Source organism: Thunnus maccoyii, chromosome 10 (genome assembly GCF_910596095.1).
Source record: "Thunnus maccoyii chromosome 10, fThuMac1.1, whole genome shotgun sequence".
Taxonomy (NCBI): Eukaryota; Metazoa; Chordata; class Actinopteri; order Scombriformes; family Scombridae; genus Thunnus; species Thunnus maccoyii.
Window position 1 is genome coordinate 31,968,502 of NC_056542.1, and position 10,703 is coordinate 31,979,204.

At 40.4% G+C, this 10,703-nt stretch overlaps 1 long non-coding RNA gene across 1 annotated transcript in view; it reads right to left on the bottom strand.

Annotated features, from left to right (window-relative positions):
* Nucleotides 1–9,937, bottom strand: part of LOC121906008 — a 28,097-nt gene extending 18,160 nt beyond the window's left edge. Inside the window, exon 1 of the long non-coding RNA XR_006098512.1 lies at nt 9,319–9,937. This is a non-coding gene — a long non-coding RNA (uncharacterized LOC121906008). The remainder of the gene's footprint in view (nt 1–9,318) is intronic.
* Nucleotides 9,938–10,703: the final 766 nt, after the last annotated feature.

The following is a 10,703-nucleotide window of genomic DNA, read 5'->3' on the forward strand; positions in this document are numbered from 1 at the left end:
GTTGGAAATGTGTAGGATAATGAACCCAGGAATATGAGAAGAAAAGTTTAATTCTTTCAAAAATGACAGTCTGTCTGTGCAGGTGCAGGAGCACATACACACAGACCCAATGACCTCTGACCTAGAAGCATAAGGATGTCGAGGAAACATGAACAAGACTATAACCTGTGCCTTCCTCCACCAGCCATGGGAGGAAAACTGACAGTTGGAATTAATGACTATGTTTTTCTTTACAGATACAAACAGACTACACCAACTGGAGCCTTCTTCCTCAGCCCACAGACAACCAGGATGAACTATTCCCCACTCACTCACAAGTCGTAAATTTTCGACAATTGCACATTCTTTTCTAAAGTGTGTCCTCCTCTCTTTTTTCTTTTCAGCACAATAAGACTGGGTTGCACTAACAAAGATTTAATTTAATCTAATTAATTAGGTTTAAGGTGATTAAATCCAGATTTAAAATTAAGCAAAGCTCTGTTGCACAATTAAAAACTAATCTCCATTTGGCAAATCCCAGTTTATTGATTTAAACTGAAATGAAGTTGAGTTTAGTCAGTATGGAGATGCTTGCTTACACAAATTAAAATAAACAAATAAATAAAAAAGGCTAAATGAATAAAAAGTAAATAAATTTGCATGCTGTCTGGACATGGTAAGTATAAAAGAGGCGGGAAAACGGTTATAACCGTTAACTTTCTGCGGTTTGGGAAACAGGAGCAGACTGCCCAAGTGCCATCATTCCACGCAGTATATGGACCGGATGAAAGTGCACCTCTCTGCTGTGTGTGTGTCCACCACATGTCCTCAGCTAGTCTCAGACTGGTTTCATCCTCTTGACAAGCAGTGAACCAAAGTGCTTCACTGAACCTGCTGCAGCCTTCCTCATCTGGCTGTCACTCTGGCAACCCGAGGATAACCGAGTCTGCAACGCCTTGCTCAGTACTTTCCAGGAAGCTCCTCATCATCAGCCCCTTATCACCGAGGAAACAGTAGGAAAACAATCTACCATGCTTCTGTCTCAGAGCTGATGCAAAGAGCTATTCAAAAATGAATCTTTATTGGCTTTACTTACTTCAGAGTAAATAGCCCCTCATGTTTTTGACTCATTTTTGATAACATTCATTCATTAATTCATTCATTCTGTCAGCAATTTAATTTACCCATTTATTCATGCATCCATTCATTTTAATTGTATATATGTACATATGCTTAGTGTTTCCCTATTCATCCCTATTCCTTAATAGTTCAATAAATATCTTGATTCATCACCAAGTTGTTGTATTTGTGTGTTCCTTTATATCAGAGATGGATGTCACTATATTCAGACTTCATGACTTTCAGATATAACACTGATTAATTCAATTATTTTTCCTTGTAAATAATTAATTAATTAATTAATTATGGATTAATTAATCAGTGGAGGTGGTGCCCCTATTAACTTTACAAGTGCAACCTGTCACCTCCGAATATGGACATTTGTCACCTTATATAGACGTCATCTGAACTGTGTTACTTCTGGGTCATGTTCGTGTGTCAACCACAACAAAAGGATCCTAATTGACTTTCCATTGGCATTGTTTCCATGGTACCGACACATAATTTTAACATATTACCACCACGTAATGCGGTGTTAAGAGGTTGTGTTCATTTCACATATTTCTCTGAGATCAGGTTGGCCAGGAGTGAGCAGCGACACAGGAGCTACTGTAGCCCACAACTGTTGCCTTCACTGTCATTTTCACTAGTTTCTGGTTCATTTGACGAGGTGTTTTATGGTGAAGCAATGCATTTTCATCATGCTGTTAGCGTGCTGAGGCAAACTGATATACTGAATAACACATCTCTTGGGACGTGAGCAATGTGACCTAAAGCAGATGATCCCAGTGCAGAAAAGATCACTTTGGCAATGGGGGCTTGCTATTGGACCAGATCAACCACAGAATGAGAAGGAGACCTTGGCAGGAAAGCTAATGTGGCTTGTTGCTTAGAGTCTGTGGCTCTTGTGTTGTGTAACAGGCTGCTATCAGGCTCAGGGTGACTGTCTGCTTGACCTATGTCAGAATGCCACGTTACAGCTTTATGTAAAATTAGATTTGCTGTATTTCAACGAATTAATGCAAAACTAGGGGGCGTCATCGAGATACATTTCTTCCTTTTGGTTTTGTTTTTTTTCTCAAAGGAGAACACAGGACAAGTGATTTACAGAGCAGATGTGTATGCATTAAATACTTTTCATGACACAAGAGACTTTGGCTAAGGAGTCATGTTTCTTTGCCTTTTTTTCCTCTTTAACTTTACTTAGAACAGTATCACTGTGGGGATAAAACCTGTTATGTAAAAGCAATGATTAAAAGAGAACAAACCGGGGCTTAGTAACAACTGGTAGCTACCTCTTACCAAGATAACCTCAAACAATAGCCTCTTTAAATTTTGAAAGCCACAAGTAATGATCCTGTCAGCGCACAAGGTTTTAATTTCCATATTAAGGTTATACTATCACAGCATTTTCTGAAGTTTCTCTTGCTTGTACCCAGACAAACTTTTCACCAGCTGTCTTCAAAATGCCTTACATGTTGTTACTAATACTAATTTAAGGCCAACAGCAGACTTTGCTTGCTAGCGAATAAGTAAGTAAGTAAAGTTTATTTGTATAGCACCTTTCACAGATACAAAAGTGCTTCACACAGGCTAACCAAAAGCCTGACTGAATAAGAACGTTTTCAGCTGCTTCATGAAGTTGTCACAGGAGTCTAGGGATCTCAGTGATAAGGGGAGAGCATTCCATAACCTGGGTGCAACAGCTTGAAAAGCACAATCATCTCGGATTTTATAGTTGGTTTGAGGGACAGCCAGTAATTTTTGGTCAGCAGAGCCTAGAGCCCAATTGGGCATATAAGGGAGGAGGAGGTCAGCAATATACTGGCTCTATATGTTAGCACCAGTATTTTAAAATGGATGCAAAATTTAATTGGGAAACAGTTCTTATTTGTAGTTAAAAGCAGAGCAGCTCCATTTGGAACAGTTCAGAGAAGTTTGATTTAAACAGGTAAAAAAAAGCGTTGCAATAATCTAAACGAGAAGAAATAAAAGCATGAATAATCATCTCCATCTCAACCTTGATCAGCATTGATCTTAATTTAGCAATGTTCCTCAACTGGAAAAAACAGGAGTGCATAAAGTGGCTGACATGATTATCAAAGGACAGTGATTAGTCAAAGATGACACCTAAATTTCAAAGGTTATGCTGAACACGAACACTTAATGACCCCATATACTGCTTGATGTTTGGAATAAAATTTTCAGTAGCGTTTATAAGAGCTTCTGTCTTATTTGCATTTAACTGAGGGCAGTTGTCAGCCATCCAAATCTTGATGGCATCCAAACAGTCATTTAAAATGGACAATTTGTTACTCTCATCAAGTTTGAATGAGCAATACAACTGAATATCATGAGCATAAAAATGACAAGAGATGCCGCTGTAACAGCTAATAATCTGTCCAAGAGGCAGCATATATAAAGAGAACAACATAGATACCAGGACTGAACCCTGTAGTACACCACATGACAGAGGCGCTGTGTCTGACATGAACTGGCCCACAGAGGCACACTCAGAAATACCCACTAACTGGTTGAGCCTCTTTAATAGAATACCATGATCGACAGTATCAAAAGCAGAGCTAAGGTCAAGTAACACCAATAATGAGAATTTCCCATCATCTGCAGCCATCATAATATCATTACTAATTTTAAGAGGAGCAGTTTCTGTTGAATTATGTGTTTCTGAAACAGTTATAAGTTGCTTGGCAACAACTTTTTATATATATAACTTTATAATATATATAAAACCTTCATGGGTTAAAACTCATAATACAAAGAGTAATGCTGCTCTATGGGGAAAATGCTTTTTGGGCTGCAGGGGATTTTGTAATACTGCGAGTGGCCACTAGGAGAAATTGGCAGCAAAGCTGAGCGGTGGCGACATATATAGTTCTCTTAATACATCCATGGTCACATCTTAGCAGTCATTCAAAACTCATCAGTGCACACAGGAAACTTTTACTAAGTGATCTAAAAAGACTACTATTGGCACAACTTTTAAATAACTCAGTATCAAGAATGCATCCGCACTGTGTCTGTTCCTATGCTGGATTTCAGTGAATTTCATACAATCATCAAGTTAACCCCCATGTGTGTCTCATGTGATTTCTTTTTCCACCATCAGAATATTTTAGCTGTTCTTCTATCATTAACTGAGTAATTGGAGCAACAAGGAAGAGACAAAGAAAATAATTATGCCTGCACAATTAAGCAGGAGATCCCACAGCTTTTTTTTCTGTCCCTTATGATATTTAATCATGGACTAAAATTGTTTCTGCCACTCACATATTGATTTAATTATCTCATCCGCTGTGTTAATTAACAAGGCATGACAGCTGAAGTCAGACGTCTCCAGTGTAAGTATACCCCCTTAACTAGAAAGTGCACTACCATCCACTAACATATTAAAGGACCAGTGTGTAAAATTAAGTGACGTCTAGTGGTGAGGTTGCAGATTGCAAACAATTGAATACCCCTCCCCCTCCCCCTCCCCCTCCCCTTTCAAGTACGTAGGAGAACCTATGGTAGCTGCAAAACTCGCAAAAAACGCGAAAAGGCCCTCTCTACAGCCAGTGTTTGGTTTGTCCATTCTGGGCTACTATAGAAACATGGCGGTACAACATGGTGGCCTCCATGGAAGAGGAGCCACTCTCCGTGTAGATAAGGGCTCATTGTAAGGTAACAAAAACACAACGATTCTTATTTTAATGGGATTATACATAAAACATACTTATAAATATTATATTCCATTTCTGCCAAGTCCATTCAGCTAGTTGCTAAGTCTACAGCAATCCACATTAAAACAATGGAGACACGATTTTGCATGCCAATAATATAAATGGGGTGAAAGCAGGTTACTTGTCATATAATCTGCATCATCACAGTAATACACTGTAGAGACAGTCATGGCAGCCAACTGTGTCATTAGGTCAAAATTGGATTTTGGCAAATATTTAATAAATGTATGTTGCCCAGATTATGACCAAATCCCTGTAAAACTAGTGACATTCACCTGAGCTTGAGTTTAATGTTCATTAATGTGTTACTGTGCTAACATTTGCTAAAGTAAGACTGTGAACATAAATGTAATGCCAGTGCCACTGTCACTGTGAGAATGCTAGCATGCTGATGTTAGCATTTAGCTCGAACACCGCTGTGCCTACAGCCTCTTTGAGCTGTTGCCATGGCTGTAGCCTCTGAGTCTCTCACAAGTCCCCAACTCTATGAGTGAGCAATGCCAAATCGCTGGAGCACTCCTTTAATTAATAGTAAATATCTGTCATGCATTTAATGACCGTGGTAGTTTGGACTACAAGACTCTAATTTAAGACTAATGAGCTGCTGACTGCAGTCATTATTGTCACGGTTTAAGGATACCAATGTTGACTTTTAGTGTGAGACAGAAAGAGAACCCCAGTCTCCAGTATTAAAGTCAAATGCTTTGTTCAAACGTACACCATCCTGATCCACTCTTCTTTTGCTGCAATGTAAGAACTTCACAATAATGGTCAGAAAAATGACCAGTCCAGTCATCTCTCTGGAGAAGATGGCCTCTGTCTATCACAACAGAGACTGTGGGAAAGGACAACAGCAAACGGCCTGCAAAAGCAACAGAAAAGTATATTCATAAATGCCCTTTAAGAGGAGGAGCTACTGTGGGAATAAAACCTGCAAGGACCGTCTCTTCCAGTGATGTCATGGTTACATGATGACACGAGGGGTGTGGGTACTGTGTATGGAGGACTGACAGTAACTACTTAGTATAACCAAGCAAGGTGACATAGGTGGGAGCAGCTCTGGTAGTACATTTACTCAAGTACTATACTTAAGTACAATCTAAGGTACTTGAACTTTACTTGAGTATTTTCATTTTATGCCATGTGATACTTCTACTTAACTACATTTCAGAGGGAAATATTGTACTTTTTACTCCACTACATTTATTTCACTGCTTTGGTTACTAGTGACTTTTCTGATTGAAATGTCAAAAAAATAATGATAAGCTTATAAATTACACTGCATTAATAAAGATTAAACAAGTGGTTGCCAAATTGTTTGGCTTGTGGCCCTTTACAAGAAATCAGTGTGTATTTGTGTCTCTTTGTCATGTTGTAGATGTCTATGAGTTGTTTGAAATTCCACCAAAGAGACATTTCCCCTCACATTGTTTCAAATAAATAACTGAGGCCCAAAGAGGTAAAACTCTCCAATATTTCACAAAAATGCAAAGATTAAAGAAAAGTTCTATAAAATTAATCCAAATTTATGTAGCAGAACTTTGTTTTCTCTTTACCCAATCTATCATCTCAAGACCACTAAGATTTATCTTATGATCCTTATAAAGCAGTTGAAACTAGCTCCACCTCGAGCAGCTACAACCTGCTTATGCACTGACTCATCACTATTAACACATCCTAACCTGCTTTTATACTGACCATATCATTGTTTTTGTGTTTTAATACAATCTTTTTTGTACACAGAAGCATAGCTCCTGCTCAATTCATCATCGGGTTGCACAATGGGCCTGTGTTTAAGTAAAACTTATATCTGCACATAACCATTGACAATAAACTAATGTTTTCTTAGTTGATCTGAGACAAGCAATAAATAGATTATAACTCCAAAACATGTTTTTTTGGGTGTATTAACTCCTAGAAACCACTGCAATGTTACTGTAATAGTGTCTTTCGACATAAATAGTTCTTATGAATAACACCATTTAAATTTAAATTAGTCATGTTATCATAGGTGTTTGAGTACATTGGTTAATTATTAATTATAATTAAGCGGTGAAAAGGGTACATTTTTGTCAGTGGCACACTCCAGACTCCATAATAATCATCATGATCATCAATCAATAGAATTACATTCATAAAGCTGCTAAATAACCTCATATCTTCACTGTTTTGTTCGCCGACCCCTTTTCATCTCTGTAACTTTTACCTTTCTTTTTCAGTCCTTTCATCCCCCATCCCATTCCCTGTAATCATCTCGCACCATTCAGGTAGCAGGGGACTCACTCCAGATGGCACTGACAAGAATCAGCACTTTCTATTGGCTTAAATTAATTGGGGACACTTTGCTGAAGGCCATCCCTTCCTTTGACAGGCGTTTTGCTGGCTCTTCTGCTACTGCTGCTGACATATGCCACCCCAGAACACACTGCATGATGGGAGAACTAATGGCCCCTGTCGTCTTATATGGGGCAGCTGGCAGGAGATGTTAAGGGTGGGGCGGTGTTGCCCTACCAAACAGAAGTATATTATACAGTACATAAATCATATTACAGTATAAAAAGCTTTTATCGTATTAAAACATGGCAGAGCTGTGTGACTGTTCACCAGCAGAGCACTATATTGAAGTTACATGTGTTGTTCACTGTTAAACTATTGATTTCAGTGGCATCAGTGTTAACTTCACATGAGGACCACTGTCAGCTCATAAAGCTTTGGTCATCAAGATGTGTGCTCCTTCCTGTTCATCCAGCGCATGCATCTGTTTAATTACTTTCCTCTTTAATTGTGTACAGAAAAATTCAATTAACAAACACCAAGGCCAGATCTGATACACACACACACACACAATCGTGTTTCCATGACTTCAGAGGACATTACATTGACTTTCATTAATTTCCTGGAGATTTATCCTAACCTTAACCACAACCACCACATGCCTAACTCTAAGCCTTACCCTAACCTTAACATAACCCTAAATTTACCTTAACTTTAATCCAAGTCTTCACCCCAAAATGAATGATTTACATTAAGGGGACTTGCTTTTTGTCCCCATAAGGGAGGCGAGTCCCCACAACATGACTGTGTAAACAGATTTATGTCCCCACAATGTGAGGAATACCTGGACCCCACACACACACACAGTGTACATTTCAGAAGAGTAGGTAGAAGATAATCTGGGTTCATTTAGCCTTAGTAGGAGGGCCTGTTAAACTCATTAGTCTACTGAAATGTTATCCATTGACATACAGTACAATATAGTCATTGTATTGTATATCTTCTGATAATTGCAGTTCTCTGTGCAAGACATAGACTAAAAATGTACCAGTCATCTGAGCTTGTTAAAAAGTATATTACCTCACTAAACTCTATGTAAAAGTCATGCTTACAAAATTGAACTCAGATAACAGTACAGAAGTATTAAAAGCTTACAGTTACATTATTATTTGCCAGATGGACAGTGATGTATGTCTCTGGCTATATTCAGGTAGGTGTACAGTAAACCCCCTTGTCCAGAGGTGAGTACACACCATATACCTGTGTATATGCACCACTGCAAGTCATTGTAACAGTACTAACATCAGCATATAATTTGCTGATGGATGTTTTTATCTCAAAGTCTTGATTAATGTGTCTACCAGTGAATAAAACAAGCAGAGGGCGTTCCTTGTGGGATGCTTGCATATACAAGGATGACTGTACTAAAATACATTATTAGTATAAAAGAAGATCAGTGAAGGTGTGGCCAATCACTTTGCAAGATCATCATTTACATTATGTTCTCATTTTTAAATTTCACACCGAACAGGATCAGATTTTGTAGACGCTTTAGTAACTGTTCTTTTCCATATCATCATTGAGTCCTTTAGCTTTTGTCCTGTTGGCAGAACTGCGACTCTGAACCATAGTAAGGAGACCTCTGGTTTCAAGGAACGGTTGAGCCTGTGCAGCTAATTTACCGGCAAATAGAAACTGATATGAAGTATTTACCAATTACTAACTAATGGCACGTTTTATAATCTCTCCTGAGCTGTTACCTGATTACCAGGAGAAATAACTTTTCAAAGACCTGCAGGCTACAACATGATTATTAACTGTAGCTACATTACTAAGAGATTCAAACAGCATTTTTGTAACAAACCTGTTAGCTGCATCTGATGGCTGATATTACACCCAGCAAATGTTTTTAGTTTGGTCTCAATATGATGATGATTTGTTATTGTGTAGTTATATTTGGAAACACTTGCTATCATTTAGTCCTCCATCATTTGCCTGGCTGAAGGCAATTGGTTGTTCTGTGACAAAATTGACAAAAGTCAGTGCAGGTCAGATCAATGTTCAGCAGATTTGAAGTTTTGGTACAGTCCTGCTCTATGCACTGCATACATTAGCACGCACTACATAGAAACAAAACAGGGATTTCTGGCACAACTTTACCTATTTCAAGGGTGCATGAAGACACGCTTGCATTGCAAAAGCTTACCTCCCGCTCGTGCTGAGTGGTCCACGTTCCTCGGCAACATACCGCCCACGACTAGATCCAGCAGTACCAACGAGATATCTCCTTCACCACCACATGGAACCCTTCTCCTCCAGACGCCACGCTTCTGATCAGCTGAGATCCAGACGCTCCACACGCATCCACGCAATGGCCCTCTCGGACGCGGCTCTTTTCCAAGCGATTAACATCTCACCTCCGGAGAGCTCTCAAGGAGACATTCGTCCCACTCCTACTGTAACGGGTATAGGATGGACCCAATAGCAGCACAAATGACACTGGTATAAACTTAGCAGTCTTTATTTCACACGATGTCAAGGCAATATAAGCACGGTCGGAGAAACACAGTTCTAAGGAGTATGACTCCACCGGAAATTGAACCCCGATCTTCCACTACCACAGCAGACAAAGACCAGGGAACAGGCAGGCAGAACTCAGAGTCAGGGACAGAAGGCTGGTGGGTTTACCGGGGCAGAGACGAGGAGCGATGGTCGAAGACAAGCTGATCAGAAACCAGGAAGGCAGTCCAGTGAAGAAAGCAAGATGACTTAGCATAGTAGTGTAGACAATCTGACAAGGAGGGAGTGGGCCGAGGCAGCTTATATACTGGCTAAATTGCAGATGATGAGCAGGTGGGAGCGCCAGGTGAAGGTGGTTGAACTAATGAGGGGTGTGGCAGAGCAGAGAGTGAGACTGAATGATTGGATAATTCCCACAGCAACAGGTGAGGGGGAGAGCAGACTCTGACACCTACGAAACGATGATAAAGACAAACTTTCCAACTCTATGCAGACTCTACTTCCATCAACCCTCTCGGCAGCAGCTCAAATCCTCCCGCTCTTCTGGGTTCATTGTCCGCCGCCGGGCCGCCGCACACCAATGATGTCACAACGCCACTTACTACAACAGAGCCCAGACTTCTTCAGCCCCGACTTAAGGCCAGGCTGAACTGGCTGATACAAATCCCGTTTCGCCGAACTGACAACAAAGCCAGGTTCTTCCTGCTCCTCTCTGCCCCCACCTCCACCACGGCCGCTCACTTCCGGGTTCCTCGCCCAGCGCCACCTGTACGCCGCACGTCGACGACGGCACGACGCAGCCAACTGTTTCAGCCCTCTCGCAGGACCAGGTCGTATCTTTCCCTGTACCTGCTCCCTCCCTGTCTGATCTGTCTCGTGTTTTTTGTCTTTTCTTTCATCCCCGTATCTGCAGGCTGCATAATCAACCCCCGGACATACATTCCCGTCATCCAGCTCCTTCTTTTATGTTTCTTCTCTCAGCCAACTCCGGTCCTGCCATTACCACAGCAACAGTTGCACCGAGCCACGGTGCTCCCTCTGATGGACCCACTCAATTTCCTACTGTTCTAT